At 38.7% G+C, this 21,735-nt stretch overlaps 1 long non-coding RNA gene across 5 annotated transcripts in view; it reads left to right on the top strand.

Moving 5' to 3' along the window:
* LOC122334060 overlaps positions 1–21,735 on the top strand; it is a 105,126-nt gene that overhangs the window by 40,513 nt on the left and 42,878 nt on the right. Inside the window, exon 1 of one of the 5 annotated variants that reach the window (XR_006248715.1) lies at positions 17,003–17,189. The exons of 3 other annotated variants lie outside the window; for them this stretch is intronic. This is a non-coding gene — a long non-coding RNA (uncharacterized LOC122334060). Of the gene's footprint in view, positions 1–17,002; positions 17,190–21,735 lie in introns of those variants that run through there. One more of the 5 variants, XR_006248716.1, reaches the window with a different exon arrangement.

Here is a 21,735-nt window from a genome sequence, read left to right as displayed (position 1 = left end):
TGACGAGATATAAGTTAATTGCAATTAAACGTGTTCGAGTTGACTTTGTTATTATTCAACTAAAATAGAGTCAGCAGCATTAGAGCGTTTTTGGCGAACTAAAGTAGGACTTAAGGACGTACTTAATGAATAAAATCGAAATTACTTCATTGCTTTCGAATCGCGTTCAAATTGTAATAATAAAATAAAATATACTGCATTTCTATTGAAATATGTACTATATTTAAATGTATTTATTATTATTACAAGTATGCAATTACAAAGTTCCATTTTAGTACATTTAAAATATATTAACTTTAAATGTAGCGCAATCTCAAATAACACCGCATTTAAAATTCCACTTAAATACGGGTTTACTATGTTAGTCAACACATTCAAATAAAAATACTTTTATTAAAGTATGACAAAATAGGTAACGTTTTAAAGTGTCCTTGTTACATGTTAAGTGCACTTACTATTACAATAACAATAAATTATGCATAATTACATGCAAGCAACCCTAAGCCAGACCCTAATCATAAGCCGAACCATATAGTAAGTTCATGTAGTTAATTAATACTTTGTAATACTCTGACATTGTTACAATAGCACTCTGTACTACGTCTACTTAAGTTTGTTTAGAAACAGCGAGTCTCTTTTATGCCGTCAATCTTACATTATCTGCAAATGCAGATTTTTTAAAACACACTTTTAAGATTTAAAGTACACTACAATGTGGGCCTTTTGGACAAACAGCTACTCCTAGCTTTTGAGCCGTTTATGATGTTTAGCAAGTTTTTAGAGTCAACTTTGTAAATTAAAATAACACAAACCACCGAGTGAAATGGGTTGTGTTTCGTGTTGACATTAATGCGTTAAAGTCAACTGTTGTTGTTGTTGATAACGTGACTTCACCTTGTACAAACCTGGATTGATCACGCTTGAACCGCGTGGCCATTTTTCTCGTGCGAAAGGCCAAATCTGAAGCGCTTAAAACACTGATGCCTCTATCATTCGGGAATCTCCTTCTTGATTTGACGGCCGAGCTTAAATGTTATTGTGCCTGATTTGGGGATGCATTTAAATGCAAGAATTATCCAGGCAAAATGTTGACTGATTATTAGCGTGCCGCTAAATCTATGTGTGCTCTACTGTCAGAGCCGCCACACAATGGCTACAGAGGGGAGCATCTGTCGGCAACGTGGGCCACGCGAGCGTAATTTCACCAGTGGGCCGCTTTTGTGTGCGTGGATGAAGCCGGTGCCACGAGAGAGAGAGAGAGAGAGAGTGCCGTGTCGGCAGGTGCATGCCACCAAATTACCGCCTGCAATTTGCATTTCCCTTCGCTAAGAAGCATGCCATTATCATATCAAAGGGAACTCACAGCAACGTCTAGTTTGGAGAGATGTGGCACTGCTTCAATTTGAGCAATTAATGCAGGATGAAGACACTTGTCATGCGTCCCAGAGTCCCGCTGCATCCATCTGCATTGTTCCCGGCTGTGGAAGACGAGGCATTCTCCGAGGATACGCGCGCACTCGCACACCTTCGTGCGCACAGTGTAGTCTTTTACTCAACCAGGCATCAGAAACAAATGCATTTGCATGATCTTTACCCAGACCCCTCTTCTCCACTCCGAGGCCTTGATATCTTTATACGCGAGCGTCTTCCGATGGTCTTTATTTCATGAATAATGAAGCCGTTGAGTATCGCATTAATGGCCTTGCGTGGTCTAAAACATCACTAAGTGCATTCAGCATTGTATGAGCCTAATGAAGATATATTAGGACTAGTTCCTCTTTGATGCGTCGGGAATAACATGCTCGTGTTGTCATCCATCACTAAACGGCGGCCGTCCTTCATTTGTTTTGCTGCCGGCTCCGACTCGCCGCGCGATTTATTTGCCGTTAAATTCCGAGTACGCCTCAATCAGGCCTATTATTGCACACCTCCTACCGTCAAGACACAGTCCGTCATTTAGCTTTTGAGGAAAATCTCCTTTTCCCCCCGCGTCCTCCTCCCAGCTCTCGGCGGATTGTTCTGAAGCACTCTACATTTTCTTTGGGGTCTAGCACTTACAAGATGGTATTAGTCACAGCTGTTCACTGTGATTTCCATTCCTTCTCTAGCGCAGGAGGGCTTGCCAAGTGTCTTCGAGAGCCTCTTCCCATTCATCCGAACCTCCTGTCGGATCGCTGCCTTATTTCTATGACAGTCAGCTGTTCCTAACCAGCACTAAATTGAATTTGATGGAGCCATTTTTTTTTTGGAGTCCCTTCCAAAGCTGCCCCGAACGGGATAATAATTTTCGATAATGCATCGAATCAGGATGTGGCATATTAAGAACGGGCGTGAAATGTTGATTAAGGGTTACTGAGGTAGAAAGAATTACGGGAAATCCTACGGAAGCTATTATTTGCAGTCTAACCGATATATTTAGGGTTTTATGATGTCACAACAAATATACCTTGAGCTAATGGACCGTCTCTGCTCTTGTTCGCCCCGGTCATCTTCCACCATCAGAAGGCAACAGGATCGGTCCCGAACAAGATGTAAGATGACTGGAAGAATGGTTTATTCGTCGCTCCGTGGGTCTCCGTGATTGCTTGTCACAAATGGCATTTTCTGAACTAAACCACGCGGGGAGCCCCCCAACTTTTCCACACGGTCCCCGTCTTCCCCCAGGTCTTATCTTCCTCGCTGACGCTCTCCTTCCTTCTTTTCCTGCGGGTTCACAACGATCCTTGATGTTTGTGACAGGCCACGATAGGTGGAAACCCTTATCGCCGCGGGGTTCGGAGGCCTCGCTAAATTGAAAATTGCAAATGAAATCCGTGGGGTTTAAATTCATCAGCTATTATGCCAGATGACCTTTGGCAGCCGCTGATAAAAATGAACGAATGTTAGCTGTGATCCAATTTTCGACACTATCCACTCCTTTGACTTCATTCACAGTCAGACAGCCGACTCACAGGAAGTGAAAATGATAGGGTTTCAAGAGCGCGCCATTGTGTTGCAGATTAAGATTTTTTCTTCCTATTTGCCGGGGTCGGCCTTGTGCTACGCCCGTCTGGTATTCCGCCATTGTCCAATCAGTTTCAATATCTGCTCCGGAGGACATGTAAGTCTCCCTCCTCAGATAAACACTTACGGGGGGAATGTTGGACTTAATAGTTTTCGCCTCAGAGGTGACGGTGGTCACCGTGTAGCGAGATCGACTGGCACATGTTCGCTTAATCTGACAGTCTTATGGCATGTGGAAGTCTCTTCTCCTCTGAGTCTGGGATGTTCTTTCTCCTTTCAACATGTCATCTCTCGGCTATTAATTTTCCACGGGTTTGACAGAAACCCTGTTACTAGGATGTATCGCAAATAAATCCCAGTTACAGAAGGATGACTTCACTATTTAGATAGAACAGAACAGAATACAGTATGAAAAACATAATAGAGGACAGTCGAATGGAATAGAACAGGCTAGTGGAACTGAATGGAATAATACACTCAGCAGAATAAGGCATAGTAAAAATTGACTAAATATTTAATAGCAGAACAGAATGAAGCGGAATGCGCTAAAACAGACATTAGCCCAGAGGAACAAAATAGAATTAAGTGCTATAAAATTAGAATGGAATATAGAAGTGTTAAAGGTAACAGAATAGAACATAAAAATGCGCATCAGAAAAGAAAGCACAAAATAGACCAGAAAAGAATTGAAGATTAAAATAGTATGTAAGAGACTAGACTGGAATTGAAAATAGAGATGCAATAAAGAAAGTAAAAGATCGGCATTTGAACATTGTAGAATAGAATAGATAGAATAAAGCACAGCAAAATAGAACACAATAGAATATAAGTGAGGAGTAAAGAATAAAGTGAACAGCAGAACAGAATACCGCACTGTGGAAAATAAAGCGTAGAATGTAGGAAGAAACTGAGATCGAATAAAAGAATACACCGAAGAATACAACAGATCACAATAGACAAAACAGAACACAGTTTAGCATAGAAGAGCAAAAGAGAATAGAATGTAGCAGGTTCAAAAAGAATAGAACAATTAGAGTGTAGAGTGATAATAGAATAAATAGAATACAACAAAACAGAACGGAATAAATCAGAATAGAAATACAAAATAATACAAGAAAGTACAATGGAGCCTGATGAAATAGATTATAACAAATGACACAATAGAATATTGCTTTTATTTATGGTAAGTGTATATTTTGACAATAGAATTGAAAATAAGTTGCTATATTGTCGTTATTATGGACGTCATTTAATAGTGATTGCGTTTGATCATTGGTCGGGGTTTATGTTGTTTAATTAAGGTTTTGATGACTATATTCGTTTATCGTTTCTTGAATTGCAGTCAGAAGAGACCTGCGCCGTTTGCCCCGCAGCCTACATATCCATTATCATTTGTGAGGATAATGTACAGTGTATTATATACAGTATTTCCTCATCTGGTTATCTGATATCGGGATGGTTAATACCTCTATCCGTGCCGTTACCTTCCCTGAAAGCCGCGATAAAAAGCCTCCATCCTTTCAGGACAGATAGAGTAGCCGTCAGCAGGTCAGGTTTGACCTCGAGAGTAAACACAGATCCATGAGAGACGGTCCCAGGACGACGCTGTGTGATGTGATTAAATGTGTCATGTGTAATTGTAGCACGGTGAGAAGCGCTCGCAGGAAAGGTGCAGATGGGATTTGGAAGAAGGACAATGCCAGGTCCCTGTAGGGCCCACGGGGGTTTGGCAGCGGATCTTCCCCACACACACACACACACACACACACACACACACACACACGCAGAAAGAAATATCTGTGTCACCAAACCAGAGGAGACACAAGAGCTTGTCACGTAAAATATGTTTGATAATGAGCGAAATCGTTTTTTGGGGCGAGCCTGTTTCGTAAGACACCGGGGCTAGTTGTCACGCTTTTTTTACGTTTTTTTCCGTTTTTCGAATCCGACAGAGCCCTAAGTGGAGCGTCTTTTTGGGAACGCGCGCTAGTTGTTTTTCCGCCTCCCGAAGCGCACCTGTCACAGGTGCCGCTCGTTAATCAGTTATTACGCGGGTTATTCGGCGGGCTGACAAGTTGCAATTTCCCCCTGATTTTCGGACGTTTGTCAGGTGGGAATTACGGCGAGGCGCACGTGACAAAACACCCCCCCTCGTCGTGCCTCTTGGCTTCTCCCGCTATCTCCTCTCTCTCCCTCTCCAGTTTTTCCACAAACAATATCTGGGACTCAGAAGTAATAAGGCGGAATGTATAATTAATTACCCAGCTTGCTCTAATTAGGGCTGAATAAGTTGTGTCCCTCTCATCATCACAAATGTGGTGATGGGTAATACCAGTTTATGCTATATTAACTGCAAATATGCAATCCTTCTGAGAGCACTTTCCTTGATGAATTTGATGAATGTGACAATAATTAGCAGAGACAGATGAGAGCTAAATTACTACTGACAATGTAATGCTATCCTGCTTGAGGGCTTGGGAACATGGCAGGGACCAGGGCCCGTTTCTAATTAATAGTCTTTCTGCCAGCGAGGAGAAAAAAAAGAAGTAAAGAATGGTAATTGTTTTCGTCAAAGGCTGTAGGGAGCTATCAGGGTAATAAAGTTAATTAGCAGAACAAACAAGCGTTCGCCGCCTTACCAGAGTGGAGAAAGTGTAATTCAGACCGTGGCGAAGATACGAGATTCGATGATAGCCGAAGGAGATTTCGCACCGGAGGGAAGAAACCGGGAAATGAAATCAATTATTCGACGTCTTTTCTTTCGCGATTGGCGATGTTTTGGCGCTTTGTCCTCGTTTCCCGCCTGTTTCTTAGAGAGCGCGGGCGCCATTTTTTTGCTTTTTTCCACCAGCCCGTTCTGGATGGCCGCGTCCAGAATTATAACTCTATAATGATCGGAAGCGGCGGCAACGCGGAAGCTGTTGAAACGAATTAGAAAACCGATGACAATGATTCGAAAACTCGGCAGGAACTGAGGCGATCTGACATTTTTGCTGCGTCGAGATGCTCCCGGGCAGCTCGGGTAATGAAACGGTGTACTCGGCCAGCCTTCAATTTATTAGTGTGTCAGAAAAGCGGCGCCCGCTTTGACATAAAAACCCGACGCCGCGGTCTGAATGAAGTCAACGCGCCTTGGCGGCCCGCTAACGCTGTTAGGTGTCATGTTTCTATCCCGGCTGATCCTCGCACGCTCTGCAGGGAGATGTTTGTACACAAGGTGGTGGTAGTTACGCTTATTTTGCGGGATCGAGGGCCGTGAATGCAGCTAATTAAAATCGAATGAAATGTTTTGTTTTGTTTTTTCCTCTGGCAGCCACGTGTAAGTGAATGACAGTCAGTCACACCCCTGTCAGGAAGCGGCGCGGGGTTAGTCCAATCATTATATCGATCTCATTCGTATTCACAAGATATTCATATGTAAAGTTCAGATAGACAGCGAAATGCGCTTTGAATGCATGGATGTGTGCTTGGATGTGCACACACACACACACACACACACACACACACACACACACATATATATATATATATATATATATATATATATAAATGACATCCAGTCTTCAGTGGCACATGATCCTTTAGAAATCATTTGCTGTTCAAAAAACATTTTTGGTTAACAACGATAAAAGCTATTTTTTTAAGATTCTTTGATGAACAGTAAGTAAAAAAAAACATTCTAACCATAAAATGTAACATCTTTACTGCCACTTTTTATAAATGTAATAAATACAAACTTACAAAATAAAATTTAATAAAACACATGCAATTTACGTTAATATACGTGTACACTGTATTTAAATGGATGAATATTTAATATAATAAATACTAATAAATGTGTTTTTTCTTTACAAAATTAAATATATATTTTTGTATTGATACATGTATAATATTTTAGATTCATAAGCATTTAATATAATATTATTCTGGATAAAATAACATTATATATATATATATATATATATAGTATGTAAATAAAAGGAAGAAAATTTATAAAAATCACAAGTGGTTTCATTCATATATATATATATATATATATATATATATATATATATATATATATATATATATATATACACACACACACACACACATATCAATACATAAATAATTTTCTTGGTGTTGACTTGGGGAAATGCCAAACCTGTTTAAAAGTAAACACTGGAAAGTCAACCGAACATGTGTCTGAATAATCTGAAATGAGATTTGCAAAACCCCAAAGAGATTTTTTTTTGGATTTCCAATAAATGATCTCTTCAGATTATCCGCATATATAAATGTGTTAAGAGCACCTGCGAGATGAACCCGGAGTGGCTCCGCGCCGCTGGCTGATAAAGACGGCCTATTTCATTGCCAGGCGTTGTTTTGTCCTGATGTGCTGTTAGCCGGCTCTCACCTGGGACCGGTGATAGCTTATCAAAGCCCGAGCAGTTCCTTTCCAGCTCCGCCAGATAATAGAGGCTTTCAGCGCTGTTGAGTGGCAGCGGGGGGAACCATGGGAACCGGCGGTCAGCTGACAGCTAGATGGACAGCTTGACTGCTTTTGCAGCATCATGGGAAATAGCTGTCACCTGGGCTGCCATTGCCCGCAGAGATAACCTTCATTGTGACAGCATATACAGAGATTGTGTTTGTCTCGGCTTTAGCGGAAGCCCTTGACTGGGAAGCTAACGCAATTGATCTTTCATTAGGGATGATCAATGCTTTCATTGATTATTGAGCCTGATTCGACACGGGACCAACGGCTCTGTGCATCGGCGGAAGCGGTGACGTAGCACGCTAGCTGCGGGTTTAGCAGCGCTTCTGCAGGAGCATGCTTTCCAGAAGGAAACAAAAGACGATGGATATTTATGTTACTTAAAGTTGACTGGAAAATATCGGCTGTGCTAACAAGCAGCAGCATTTTTTATTATACAATATATACATATATATATATATATATATATATATATATATATATATATATATATATATATATATATATATATATGCAATATTAATTTATCTTAACTTTTAATAATAATTTATAAATATAGTTCCAGCTTAGTTATTTTGGTTGGCCACATTTCTGATTATTAGCTATTTTATTAATTTTTATTATTTTTTAAGTTTTACCTAATATTTATATTTTATGTAATTTCAGCTGTAAAATGATTTTAATACAAAAAAGTGTAATATATATATATATATATATATATATATATATATATATATAGTCACGTCTTTGGACTCTTGCCCTACTTTCCGTTCTTTTGTTAATTGTATCATTGTCTTCAGGTGTGTCTCATTAATTTAGTATTTACTTTGTGTATTTAAGTCCAGCTTCTTTCCGTTCAGTTGTTCCGATCTTGTCATTTATACGTGTGGTTTTTGTTCTGCTTGCAACTATATTGTTTATTTCGTATTTGTAAGTTTAAAAGACTTTATGCTATCTGCTCGTCTAGCGCTCCTACTCTTAAACTACACTGTGACATATATATATATATATACATATATATAGCTAATAATCAGAAATGTGGAGAACAAAAATAACTGAGTGAATCATTTTTAATAAACGTAATTATATATATAGAGAGCGAGAGAGAGATATGAATTCAAATATATTATGTCTCAGTATATATTGTTTAATCTCTTCACAGTATGGAATCTTAATTTTTCAGCAGCCGAACGGCGCATTCTTTAGAGTCTCTTCCTCTCATCAGCCCTCATGTTTAGCAATGGCTCATTCACTCTTTGTGGCAATATTGGGATTCAGGCTTGGTTTTGTTACAGCGGGGATGTGTGTGTATCATAGGGGCCGTGTGGACGGATGCTTCAGGCGTAGTTTAGATTCCCTGCCTGTTTTCACTCAGTGAGTGTTTGTCTTAGATCAGATCTGTCAGCCGTAATCAGTGGCATTGTACATCCATGACCTGTCACTAGGGGCATCTGAACTCTGCCGTGGAAGTGAGCGTGGCTGGGATCTAGACAAAATACCATGCTTTGTTTTATTTGGTGAACTCTTTGATACTTTATTTTGAAAGTGTTTTGTTGGGAGTGTGTTAGCTGGAGTGTTTCCGCCATGCCAGTACTTCAAAGACTTCCTTCTCTCCGTCAGCCGCTGTGCATTGAAGTAGTGATGGCCGATATGAGCAAAATACTATATCATGCTGTGGTAGTAATCATAAAATCATAATAATGGCAAAAATACACTTGTGAGAAGGAATATGCACTTGTAGTGAACTTGTATACAGATGCGTAAATATTTTATATATATATATATATATATATATATATATATATATATGTATGCATATGTATGTATATGTATATATATATATGTGTGTATATATATATATATATGTGTATATATATATGTGTGTGTGTGTGTATATATATATATATATATATATATATATATATATATATATATATATATATATATATATATATATATATATATATATGTGTGTGTGTGTATATATGTGTGTATATATATATGTATGTGTATATATATAATGAATCAGTAATTCCTAAATATGTCTTTTGGGAGTCGCACCACAAGACATTTTACAACCTGTCTCATCCATGTCCTAAAAAAATAACTTTTTCAGAGTTCTTACCCTTATGAACCTTGATGAAGGTCTGCAATAATCTGTTTTATGATGTCATGTTGTCGGTTGCACCGCAGGACTTCAGTTTGTCAGAGAAAAGAACTGAATGACAGCAATGTTGACTTTTTTTTTTTTTTTTTAAACATAGTTCTTTAATCTAGGCCTTGTTCTTTGTTATTATTCTTATTACTAATAATATTATATTAGGACGGTTGCACCATCCTGACATTTTTCAAATTAATAATAGTGTCAGAAACGTAGCATCATATCACATTGTTTACGTAACGCGTGTAACTAAATTGTCTCCCATTACTACAGTGAAAGCGTATTGAAAATAGTAGGTTGTATTTATCCGCTTGGCGCCAAATTCCTTATTTTTAACATCTGAAAGATTGCAAAACACTGTTTAACAGCATCTGTTGTCCATATTGTTACCGGCTAACACCAGTCACGACCTTAGTTCTTTTGTAAAACCTTGTTAGTTATTCCCTAGATATTAAGGCCTTTGTATCTACTCGCGGCCTGACTTTCAAAGAGTCGCGTTGATGTCGCGAGGAGTGCCATTGTTAGGAAACAAGCTCTTTAAATGTGCTAAATTCTTCAGCCCCCAAAGGTAGAACACACACCTCTCTTTGTGATGCAGCAACGGCGAGGAATATTGAGCCGAGGTGCCAACCGCCCCACAATGCTCTTCAGATGGGCCGCACAAAGGCTCTTCTCACAGCATGAGCCAACAATGGCAGTAACGGACCTTTTTGCCGTGCTAATGTGGGCCGAACTGTCATGCAGATCTACGTACAACTGCTACTCTCCACCCTGCAGCAACAACCGCTTTTGTTTTAAACTTGTAGCTTTGGGGGTAATGCAGCTAATTGCTTGACAGGTTCTCACTCCGAGGGAGATTAGGAAGTCTTTGGCGGCTTCTGCGGTGACTTAGCGCCGCAACAATTTGTACTAATTAGGATCCATAGAAAAAAAACCCCAAAGCTAATACGAGATTGGCTAAGCATCTTAACTTTATTGCTGGTTTAGGCTATGCTGATAATAACGCAACAATGGTGTACGTCAAAGAATGGGATTGTGGAGAGGAAATGGTGCTTTGTTAGTTGTCGAGATTTTCACGGAGATTACCTGTGACTTGAGTAATAAGTAATAACATGTTTTCTTTACACCTTAAATACTACACGCGCGCACACACACAAAAAAATGAATGAATGAATGCATTTTTTGTTGAGTCGCATCACATGACATTTTCCAGCTGAACTTGCTCGGTAAAGATATTTTCGATCCCGCTCCCAATTCGGCAGGCCGAAATATTCATATTTATTAAAGGAATAAAAGTAAAAGTAGTCTAGTCAAACTTCCTAATGATACTTCTTCTTAAAAATGTAAAATGTAATCATTTTAAATACATAAAGAGTTGAAAGGCTGTTGAACAAAATGAAATAAAATTTGAGATTTATAACTGACAAATATTTATTGCATCATGTTTATTAGTTTAAGCTTTAGACATTGTAATCCAGATTTTTATATATAATTCATATTTTGAATATTTGAACATTTCATCAGTTTAATTTATTTTTAATAGTAATTTTCTGTGTGCTATTGTAATTTTTATTATTGTTTGAAATTACAATATTTATTATTTTCTTGCTTTTTATTGCAGTATTCTTTTCTTTTTTCTTTTACATTTTATTTCCATTTTACTGTTCGTTTCCATTATTAGTGCTCAGTTTGTACTTTTGTACTCTTTTTTTTTTTTTTCATATAATATTCCCATGATATCTCAGCTCTTTTTTTTTTTTATCAACGAACAAAAACGTTTCGTATTTTTAGTTTTGCTTAATGAACGCTTTTCCCTCAGAGACGTTATTCAAGAAAACGAAGACAAAACGGTAGATTTCAGACATCCAACATTACAGCATTTCTAAGTTTGGCATCAATCAAGCTAATGCCTGTGTGCTTAGCGTGACCGCTGGGTCATGCACTTGCCCCGTGAATATAAAGTCCAGCAGCCTCGGGGGCGTAAGTATTAGCACCTCATTAAAGTAACACCTTCCTCCAGCTGCGGGGCGACCCCGGGGAGGACGAGCGCCGCTGCGGCCGGCGAGAGATCTCACACCTCCCCGGGGAAGGCTTTATGTCGCTGTTCACTCACCAGGGTGTGAAGAGACACTTGCAGAGCTACACGACACAGCTACTGTTTAACAGCAGGAGTCTCTGTTTACTCTTCAGCGGGGGAGAGAGAGAGACTCCTCACTCGCTTGTAATGACTTTACAGTCGTCGTGGATGTAGATGAACAATAATATGATGCGTTTCTCGTAGGTCGGATGTTTGTTGCCATTGATTCTGAACGTTTTTAAGAGGTGCGGAATAGAGGCCGATGATCAATGTAATGACAGTCGAGCGACGCTAACAGCACTGGGACGTTTAAATCGGACTTACTGTAAAATGTCTGAACGTCGACAAGTATTATCTGCCAACTGACATTTGGTCTTTCCTCAAATCGGCCTTTTCTAAAGCAAGCGTGTTGTGTACTGGGTGAATGAAAGGAGCGACCACAGCTGTAGAGAATCGCATTAACTAGCGACGCTCACAGAGCTAAAAATTAAAAAATGGTGTAAAAACAATTTTCAGTTTACCTTTCGCAAATAACTACAAAGAATCAACAATTAGTGAATAAATTAAATGTTATATTTTTTGTTTGAAAACTGAAATAGTGTGAAATACTGTGTATGTGTGTGTAAAATATATACATAACGATTAATAATTTGACAGCACTAGTAGTTAATAATCTTTAGCTACAAATATATACTTTTCATATCTCTCACACACACACAAAACACAAACAAACAGCCCAAACCTTTAATTTTTTTTTTTTTTTGGAAAAATCTGCAGTATTTTACTTAAAGCCTTTATGTATAATCCATTATAAAGGGTTATTGAAGGTTATGATAATGATAATGAGCGTTCTTAAACATATCTTGTCATAAGTAGTTATGACTGAGCTTACAATGCATAGCGTGTTATAATGTAATAAATTATATAAATTATTTAAAAGATTGTACAGTGCATTACAAAGTGCATAATTAATGCATTGGAACTACCTTTATTACATGTTATACATAAAGGCTTTTAAGTAAAGTGTTACAGAATCTTACTGTTTACAAATCCGAGTTTAATTTATTGCTTCAGTTCGTTACTTGCGGCAAAGCATGTGCTTGTCGGTGCAATGATTAACCTGTATCATAATTCAGCATTGATAATTATTGCCACGACTGCAAATATTATGATTGTCATGTGTTTAGATAAAGTTTTGATTAATTGATTAGCCAGAGCACCTACCGGCCGCCCGACCACACCGTGTTATCAGAGATAATGATCTTGACATGCTAATCACACAATGTTTTTGTGCTGGAAGTCTTGACGTAAGTGATGAATGATGTTCAGATTCCCGCTGGGTAAAACAAAAGCAGGACTCCTGCCTCACCTTGTCGAGCGGCTTGTTTGGACTAGAGGCTTAAAGGAGGTGTCAAAGTGTGCCTCTCAACTGTAAGGAGCTTTCCTCTGGAGCAGCAGGCCCTCGCTCACACACAGATAATCACATCCCCCGTCCCGAACCCGTGGAGCTCCCACACACTACCTACAGAGGCCGAACCTGTCACTTACATTACAGATAGTATTAGATCGAGCAGTTTCACAGATTTTATTTTGTCTAAGCATATTGGAGAACATATATGCTTACGTGTGCATTTGGGAAACCTACAATGCATTTAAATGATATGTTTTACAGGTGCGTGTGTTTTCTGGGATTCAAACCCATAACCTTATGACTGCTATCACAATATTCAAGACCTATAAGCTTATAGCAACATGAAAAAATTTACATGTGCGAATTTGACAGGTCTAAACCAAACTAGTCAATTTAATTTCTACATTTGATAACTGGGATTCAACCCCATAACTTTATGATTGCTATCACAATATTCAAAACTTACCAGTCGACACAGGAACATAAACATTTTCATGTGGGAATTTTACAGATCCAAAGAAACATAAACTTACAGACCTACTAGTCTATCAGAACCAAAAAATGTTTGTGTGTGATTTTAACAGGTCCAAAATGCTACATTTTACAAATGTGTGTTCCCTGGGATTCAACCCCATGTCCTTGTCATTGCGCAATCCCTAACGTAATGTTCTAGATCTAAAGATCTACAGGAACATAAACATTTGCATGTATGCATTTGACAGATCTAAAGTAACCTACAGTACATTTACAAAATACAAAAGTACATTTCTTCCCTGAGATTCAAACCCATAACCTTGTCATAACAATTTTCTACACCTACAGAGCTACAGAAAACAAAAAAAACAATCTATGTATAAGAGGCTGATACATTATAATACAGTACGTTTTTTTTATATATATGTGTATATATATTATATATATGTATATATATTATTCCAGGACTGGAACTGTTTTAAAATACGTGATATAACTATTAATATGTGACATTTCATTGGTAAGGCAGGAGATCCATTCATTATTTTTCTTTATACATTCATGATCATTTTCCATGACCCACTGAATTGAGGTTAAATGGTAGCAAATTAATTTTGTACTGATACTGAATGCCCTTGTATTTCAAAATTTTGTGGTCATGGCCATGAAGGTTTAGTTTAGCGGTATTTAGCGGATATGAAGAGATGGAGGAGATTGAATCTTTGTGTTTGCGGATGGGCTTAGATCTGACCCCAGGTCAGGGACTGAAACGGACTTGACCTCCGATTCATCTGTTGATTGGCGGCCTTGAGCCGGACCATATGTACTAAAATTGCTTTTGAATCAGTACAGCCTTGACATCAGAGCCATGTTTCATGATTCCCGCTTTATTGCATTAAACCACATTAAATCATAATGTGATTTCCCACCCATTGCAATAATATAAATGTGTGTTTTCAGATAAACTAGAGTGCACATGAAATGGAAAAAAAGAGAGAAGGTGGTGGAAGATTTCCATGGAAATGTGAAGCAGCAATTTGAGTCTAAAAATAGCTTCATTACCATGACCAGATCCTGAGACCTATTTATGTATTCATTGAGCGAATGAACAATTAAAGTGCACAGATTGGCACAGGAGAGGTGGGAGCCAGCATGGGGTTTGTGTCAACACCGCTGGCGTCTCCTCTGCTCTTATCCAGTTGTTGATATCCATTTCAGTGTTCCCCACTGAGATCCATTAATAAAACATAGGGGAAAACATCTCATCCTCCAGTGCAAAAGATAAAACAAATCAAAGATGTTTTGGAGGGAAGAGCACATTATCTAATATGAATATCATCATGTTTAATCACATTCAGTGTTTTTGCATTTTGTCCGCTCTTTTAAAGTTCATATGTTAAATTTTGGCAAATTGGATATCGACATTGTAAGCATAATGCTAAAATTGTAATAAAATCCATTTTTATTCTTAGATATTTACAATGTTTTGTACCCCTAAGTTATTGACAACATTTGCAATGTAGTTTTCTTTGGGTTAGAAGGGATGGAACAGTTCTACAAGACTTAGGAAAGGATGTGTAGGTCACTTTGAATGAGTTTAAATATGTTGGCCACATTAGCTCTTCTGTTTCTGTAATGCGCTTAAATGTTGGATGGCGAGTATAGAATCCCCCTTACATCGCCGTTTGTGAATAGACTACTCTTTCCCAAAGTTGATGCCTTCTTGGTTGGGTCCCATCTGCTGCAATTGAAAGGCCTTGAAAAGGGTTTTCTTTTTGGATTGTTCCCATACCCAAAGAAAGCCCTGGCTCTTGTTGGCAGCTGAGTTCTCTGGGCAGACACACAGGCCCTAGACATCCCCTCCCATTCCATTCTTACTTTCTCAGGCCTTTCAGGAAGGAAGGCTTAGGAAAAAGGAGGAATAAAAAATGCTTTCGACGTCTGCAAGGAAGGCCTCAACTGAGCTTTTTGTGTGATTGGTTATTTTTGAGTGTGAAGATTCATATGGATGGCCATAGTGTTTGTGTGAATCTCAAATCCTTGAGTCCTTGAAATCAGAAATGGGATCTTCTGACAAAGAGCGGCGTCTTCCAATTAGCATTTAACATAAAAACCATTGAGATACGTCACATATGCCAGTGGCCCACTCTCTCTCTTGCTTCTACGCACTGTTTATTTGGAATGAATTACAATTTGTTGGGAAGCCCGACTAGACAAACCACCCCTCCCCCAAGGTTAGTTGGAGTGTCCCAGCTCATATTCAGATATGCCTTATCTGTTCTTCTCAAGCCTCTCTGTTTTCAATGCAAATAATGGTCGTGGTTCTACAGAATGGCAGTCCTGCCCGGGTACCATCCCTCATTCAAGAGCTTTTGTGCCGCACCATTTAAAGAAGCTGTCAAGTTCTTTCTGCACTTGGCAGGAAAGGCCAAATCTACAGTGCCACAGAACTGGCAAAAAGGAAACTTTTTTTGTTTGCTTGCTATTGTACAGGGCTGAGTGAAGGGGAATTTTAGCAACATGTAATTTACTCTTGAGGCTTTTACAGTACGTCGCTTTAGTGATGGTAATTTCCGCCTTTGTAGGTATGAAAGGATAACCATCAATCAGTTGTCAATTGGTCAATTGCCGAAGTGATGAAAAGGAAGGGCTTGAACAATTCCCCCTCTTTGGCTACCTAGAGGACTCGGAGTGTGGGGGAAAATATGGCAGCTGGATGGGTTAAGAGAGTGGAACCGGATCACAGGTACAGACCTCGTAAGACTTTAAAAAGTTCCGAAAATGTTGAAACATTTAAACCAATTTATTTATTAGTTACACAGTTTGCAGCATTCTTTACTTGATATTTCCTGAATTGCAATTAGACGCCTGTGATTTTTACCTTGAATAAAATCTTGGGCAAGTTTGAAACGGTACATTCATGCTGAAATAGGCTATAGATTGTCCAGCTATATTGCAAAAGGAGTTCTGAGGGAACCATTGAACTTTCAGGCATCTACTCAGGAGTTAGTTGCAGAGCCGTGGATTTGTGGTGTCTGTTTGAATCCCTCCCTTCAAAGAAGACCTTGCTGAATAAAGAATGTTTATTGTGTAGTCTGCTACGATGTGAAAACATCCTGCCCTCGGCAAACCTACCCTCCACCCCCCACAACACACTTCTCATCCACTTCCACTGATATTGATTTTGGTTTACATCTAGCATCGCCCGCAAGCTGAATGAACAGGATTACAGGCCGCGGAAAAGCGTGAGATATCATCAGCTTGTGATCCAGCCCGTGGTTTCCTAGCTACCGTATTGTCTATTCTGTTCCGCTATGTGAAAAATGTTGAATATCAACAATGGGTTTCAGTGCTGTATTGTTGAGTTTTGTATGAACTAATCTTGCTTCACTAAAAAAGACCTACAGCTTGGACAAAAGTCTATAGCCAGTGCATTCCTAGCTCCCCTTACACAGAGACAGACACAGTCAGAGAGAAGACACGCTGGGTCTCGGCTCGGCTCTCCTCTGCGAGCAGGTGGAACTCTGGATATCTATGGGTCTTGGGCCTGCTGGAAAAGGCAGGCAGGGGAACGCTAAAAGGCAAGGTAAGCTGACTCTCAGAAATTCATGTCAGTCTTTTTTATCTTATGGCATATGTTTGGCCTTGTTCGGAAACTTGTGCTCAGGTGGGATCACGTATATATATGAGCTCTGTGTGTGTGCCAGCCGGTGCATGTGGGGTGGCGTGTGAAAAGCTGCCAAAAGGAGCATGCTGGTTGTTTTGAGTTGGAGACGGCTCGCGTATAACCTGAGATGCGGCGAGTCTAGTCGGCATTAGGAACGCATGACCCTTGCTAATGGCTCTTAGAGAGTCTCTGTGAATCCGCGGTGGTGTGCGAGGTGTGAACACCTGTAAACACACAGATCCATGCTGGTACCTTTATCTCTTTTTGATTTGCAGGTGACTCGGGTCGCAGACTAAGGCGTATTGCGTCTCCCATGCGTTAATTAAAAGGAATGCTACATATGTACTATGTTGCTCTTGGCTGGCTCTTGTGTGCTTTCTTTCATGCCTTTCGGATTAATGAATGCAACGTAAGAGAAAGTCGCCTGACGGGGGCGGGCTGTGTTGGATTTAGGGATGTGTTATCTTGAGCTATGTTACAGATGCTGCAATTCTGCACACTGACCTTTGTGACGCAACTCACTGTGAATATTTTTTATTGTCCGGCTTCATTTGATTAGGAGAAATGAGTAGAAATTACTTTTTTTTCTTTTTTTTAAATGCAAAAGTGTTTTTTTTTTATTCAAGATTGAAGTTTTGGGTAATTAAAGGGTTTGAATTATTGCGTTTGAGACACATGCCGGTATGTGTATATATTTGCAAGATTCTTTTCAGGTCTCCATGGCTCAATTTTATCAGTGTATGCATTTATCAATATATGGAATTAAACTCAAAAATTTAAACTTGTTGTAGAGAAGATCTGAATTATGTGATATAACACTGGAAGAATAAATTATTGCAGGAGTCGAAGGACTTTCGGGTTTGCAGTTGTAGCAAACATGAGAGCACTGACCACCCCCTTTTCTACCCCACTACTGCCCTCTCTCTTTTCTCTTCGCTACCTGCTTGCCCTAACGTCTGATCTCCTTTGCCGTGTGTTCAAGTCTGAAATCCCCCGCCCCATTCCCATCATTGTCAGTCAATTATAGGCTGGAACTGAACTAGAAAATCAGGTACAATCTAGCAATTAGTACAAAGGGTTTCCACTGTAGTGTAAAGGCAGGGATGCTGGACCCCAGCGGCTGTAAAAAATGGCCTTGATTGCCCACGGACACTGGAGTTTAGTGCTGCTTGGGTACACCCTAAAGATGCTGCCTCCTGCCCCACGGCTCTGCGCGGCAGAGTAGCGCATGGCGGGGTTCCTTTTCTGAGATCTCCTTTTGTGCGTGTGTGTTTTCGCCTCCCCTGCCTCTTCATTATCCATTTCTGCCATTACATGCACTCTAAGTGAGTGAACGCAACAAAAGAGCAAGTTGTCGGCTGTGCAAGGAAGCAACATCTCTGAAAAGGGAAGAGATGTTAATGTAGTACAGTGATGGTAAGCCTGGCGGACAGTAAATGCACCGTCTTTTATGTTTTTTGCGAGTGTTGCGGTCTATAAAGCATCATCGCGCTCTGTTTGGATGCCTGGTTTTAAAGGTAGACATTAAGTCAGGCTAAGAGCACATGTAGCCCTGAGCTCACAAGTGGAAAAAAATCCAGCTCCAAGCAGCTGGGTGGTCCGAGACACCCACTCTACGTGAAATTTAATATCTGAGTGTGGTTTTGAGAACACCCGTGTTTGCTTAACAATTGTGATTTATTTAAAATGAAACAGTTCCCGAGACAATGTCAGTAGTGCTTCGGGAAAAAAAAAATGAAGCATTGTAAACAATCTGATTATGTTTTATTAGTATTAAAGTGATTGATGATTAGAACAGCCAGATTGCTAGCAAATTGACACTTTTAAAGCGAATCAAAAAATAATTGCAATGTTTTATGTCGCATTTACTTTCAACATATAAATCGCAACATAAATTGAGCCGTTTCTGTAATGTAATATTAAGCTCTCTCTGTTTACTTTTGTTTGTCGTTTTATTTTAAGCCTAATCTCATTGAGGTTTCTGATCAGCTTAATTGTGTAATTCAGTCACTTTGATCACAGGAATTACGTTTATGTTGTAAGGCAACTTCAAAACTGTTGTTTTGACACGAAGACGTTATTACCGAGCTTCAGAAAACATATTAATTCTTTTAAAGCTAGTGAAATCAAACACTTTCTTAAATATCATGTTTGTCCGTTTTACAAGAAAGAGAAAAACGACATTTTAAGTTTCGGCAGTTTTTATTTAGACTACACATGCAAGATAAATATAGCAACACAAATCAAACTCATAGCATGTTTTTTATTGACTTCTTTAGCTTTTAAATGGTCCCTAGTCAGTATACAGCCTCTAACTATTATTATTTCGAGCACTGTCTTCATTAGCAATGCCTGTTTGCAAGCACACATCATTTCCTCTTGGCCGTGCTGCTCACAAAAGAGTAATGCTGTGTGTCCATCCGTGTCTTCCTGCTCTGGCATGCTACTCTTCTGGCCTAAACTCCCAGGAACTGGCTTTATTTTTTCAGCCACTTTTGTTTTCGATTTACCCTGGCCGTTCTTTTGAGCCCCCGTTGAACTGAAACCGCTAAATTAGCTGTCTGGCTTCGCGTCCCACTTGTTGAGTTGCGAACATATGTCCATTCGGCTTAATATCAATGTGTCCTTGATGCTTGCGGATGGATGTCAGAAACATATGTTCCTCTTCTCTGACATCTGCTTGACTTCCCATTACCATTTCACAGTTTATCGCAGATAGCTGTTAAAATAAAAACAATCAAACTATTAGCGTTTATTACCAAGGACATGGTTGTATTTCCATTCATTAAGTAAGTGGCTGGATTAAAAAAAATGTATGATTTTAGCAATATTTTGTATGCTGCATGCATGCTACCCACAGCCATTTATGATCAGTAGTGCATAAATGTGCTATTTGTGAAATTGTTGAAAATCTGAATAAAGCTGAAACTTTGAGAGACATTTCTGAACTTACGGACTGTTACCCCGTTTGGCCTGCATTCAGCGCTCTGCTGTGAATGCTGGGAAGGCACTGCTGTTGATATAATAGAGCAGATCTGCTTCAACCGAACACAATGCAGTGTTAAGACCTGATCTGAGCTTGCCTGTCACAGCCAAACGCTGCATATCAGAGAGCGCCACAGGAATACAGGCCGTCCAGCACTTCAGACCGTCCCTCATGAACAGAGGATAGAGAGAAATAGGATTAGAGGGAAAATCATATAAGCAGTTAATTGAACAACAATACCTTTATTCAGAGAATGTTGGATCAGAATCTGAGAGCTGCACACTCCGAAAGTGGAATGCTGGGATGTAGCTTCTTTTTTTTTCCATTTGACTTTGAATTGAATCCCTTTAGACTTCTTGGAATTTTACATTAATGCTACACAATGTGTTTTTTAAAATATGATTGCATTCATAATAAAACTGAATTTCTACTTTTTATTAGGTGTTATAAACTTACATATGTAATTACTATGTAGTAATGATGTAATAAATGTAATAAATTACTATGTAATTTTCTTTAAAAAAAATATAGCTTTAGTAGTTTGGTATTTAACATAAGGGAAATTAGTAGATTTGTATTTAACCCATTTAGAAGTTGATGATCATTGGATACATTTGTGAATTTTCTTTAAAACTATGATACTATGCATAATACAACAAAGAGTTGACATTAAAAGAAATTAGTATATATTATATACTATGTTTACATAATATATTTATGCGTGCTGTGTATATTTATTATGTCTATAAATACACACACATGCATATATATATTTCTCAAAAATATGCTGTTTAAATATTAAATACATTTATTTGTTATATAAATTTTATGCATATAAATATAGCATACACATGTAAATATTTTCCTAATATATACTGCATGTGTGTATTTATATATACATAAATATATACAGAACACACACATACATATATTATGCAAATAATAACAGCATGACAGCATTTTGTGAAAAGATTTGAGTAATTTTGTTGTTTTAGTAAAATTGCTAAACATTATATTTGCTACATGTTGTTCGCTGCTTATTAAACGGTACTTACTATGTAATAACAATGTTATAAACTCTCATTCTGGTGTTTTAATTTTAAAAAAATTAAAAATGTTCTCATCTGAAAGCATGATATTCAAAAATATTGTGGAAAAAAAGGCTTTCACTTGACGTTATGTATGTAATGTAAAATAACCCTAACCAAAACTATTTAGATGATGGAAAACATATTGTTAATACAATGACATAATCAATAGTAATTAAACAGACCAGCATTGCAACGTTTTCTTCTGTAGTTTGACTTTATGACACGACGTGTCACTCTAATATGTTTAAATGGAAGCACACTGAAATGGAATCATTTTATTGAGCAGCGGTAATTGATAGACATTTGTTTGCATGTAAGATGTAAGGTGTGTGTGTGTGTGTGTGTGTTGTGGGATTACAGGGATTCCTGGCGCTGTCTCTCTGGGGAG

The sequence above is a fragment of the Puntigrus tetrazona genome, unplaced genomic scaffold (genome assembly GCF_018831695.1).
Source record: "Puntigrus tetrazona isolate hp1 unplaced genomic scaffold, ASM1883169v1 S000000472, whole genome shotgun sequence".
In the NCBI taxonomy this organism is placed as follows: Eukaryota; Metazoa; Chordata; class Actinopteri; order Cypriniformes; family Cyprinidae; genus Puntigrus; species Puntigrus tetrazona.
Note: the sequence above shows the minus strand (reverse complement) of the source record. Positions and strands in the feature narration are given on the sequence as shown.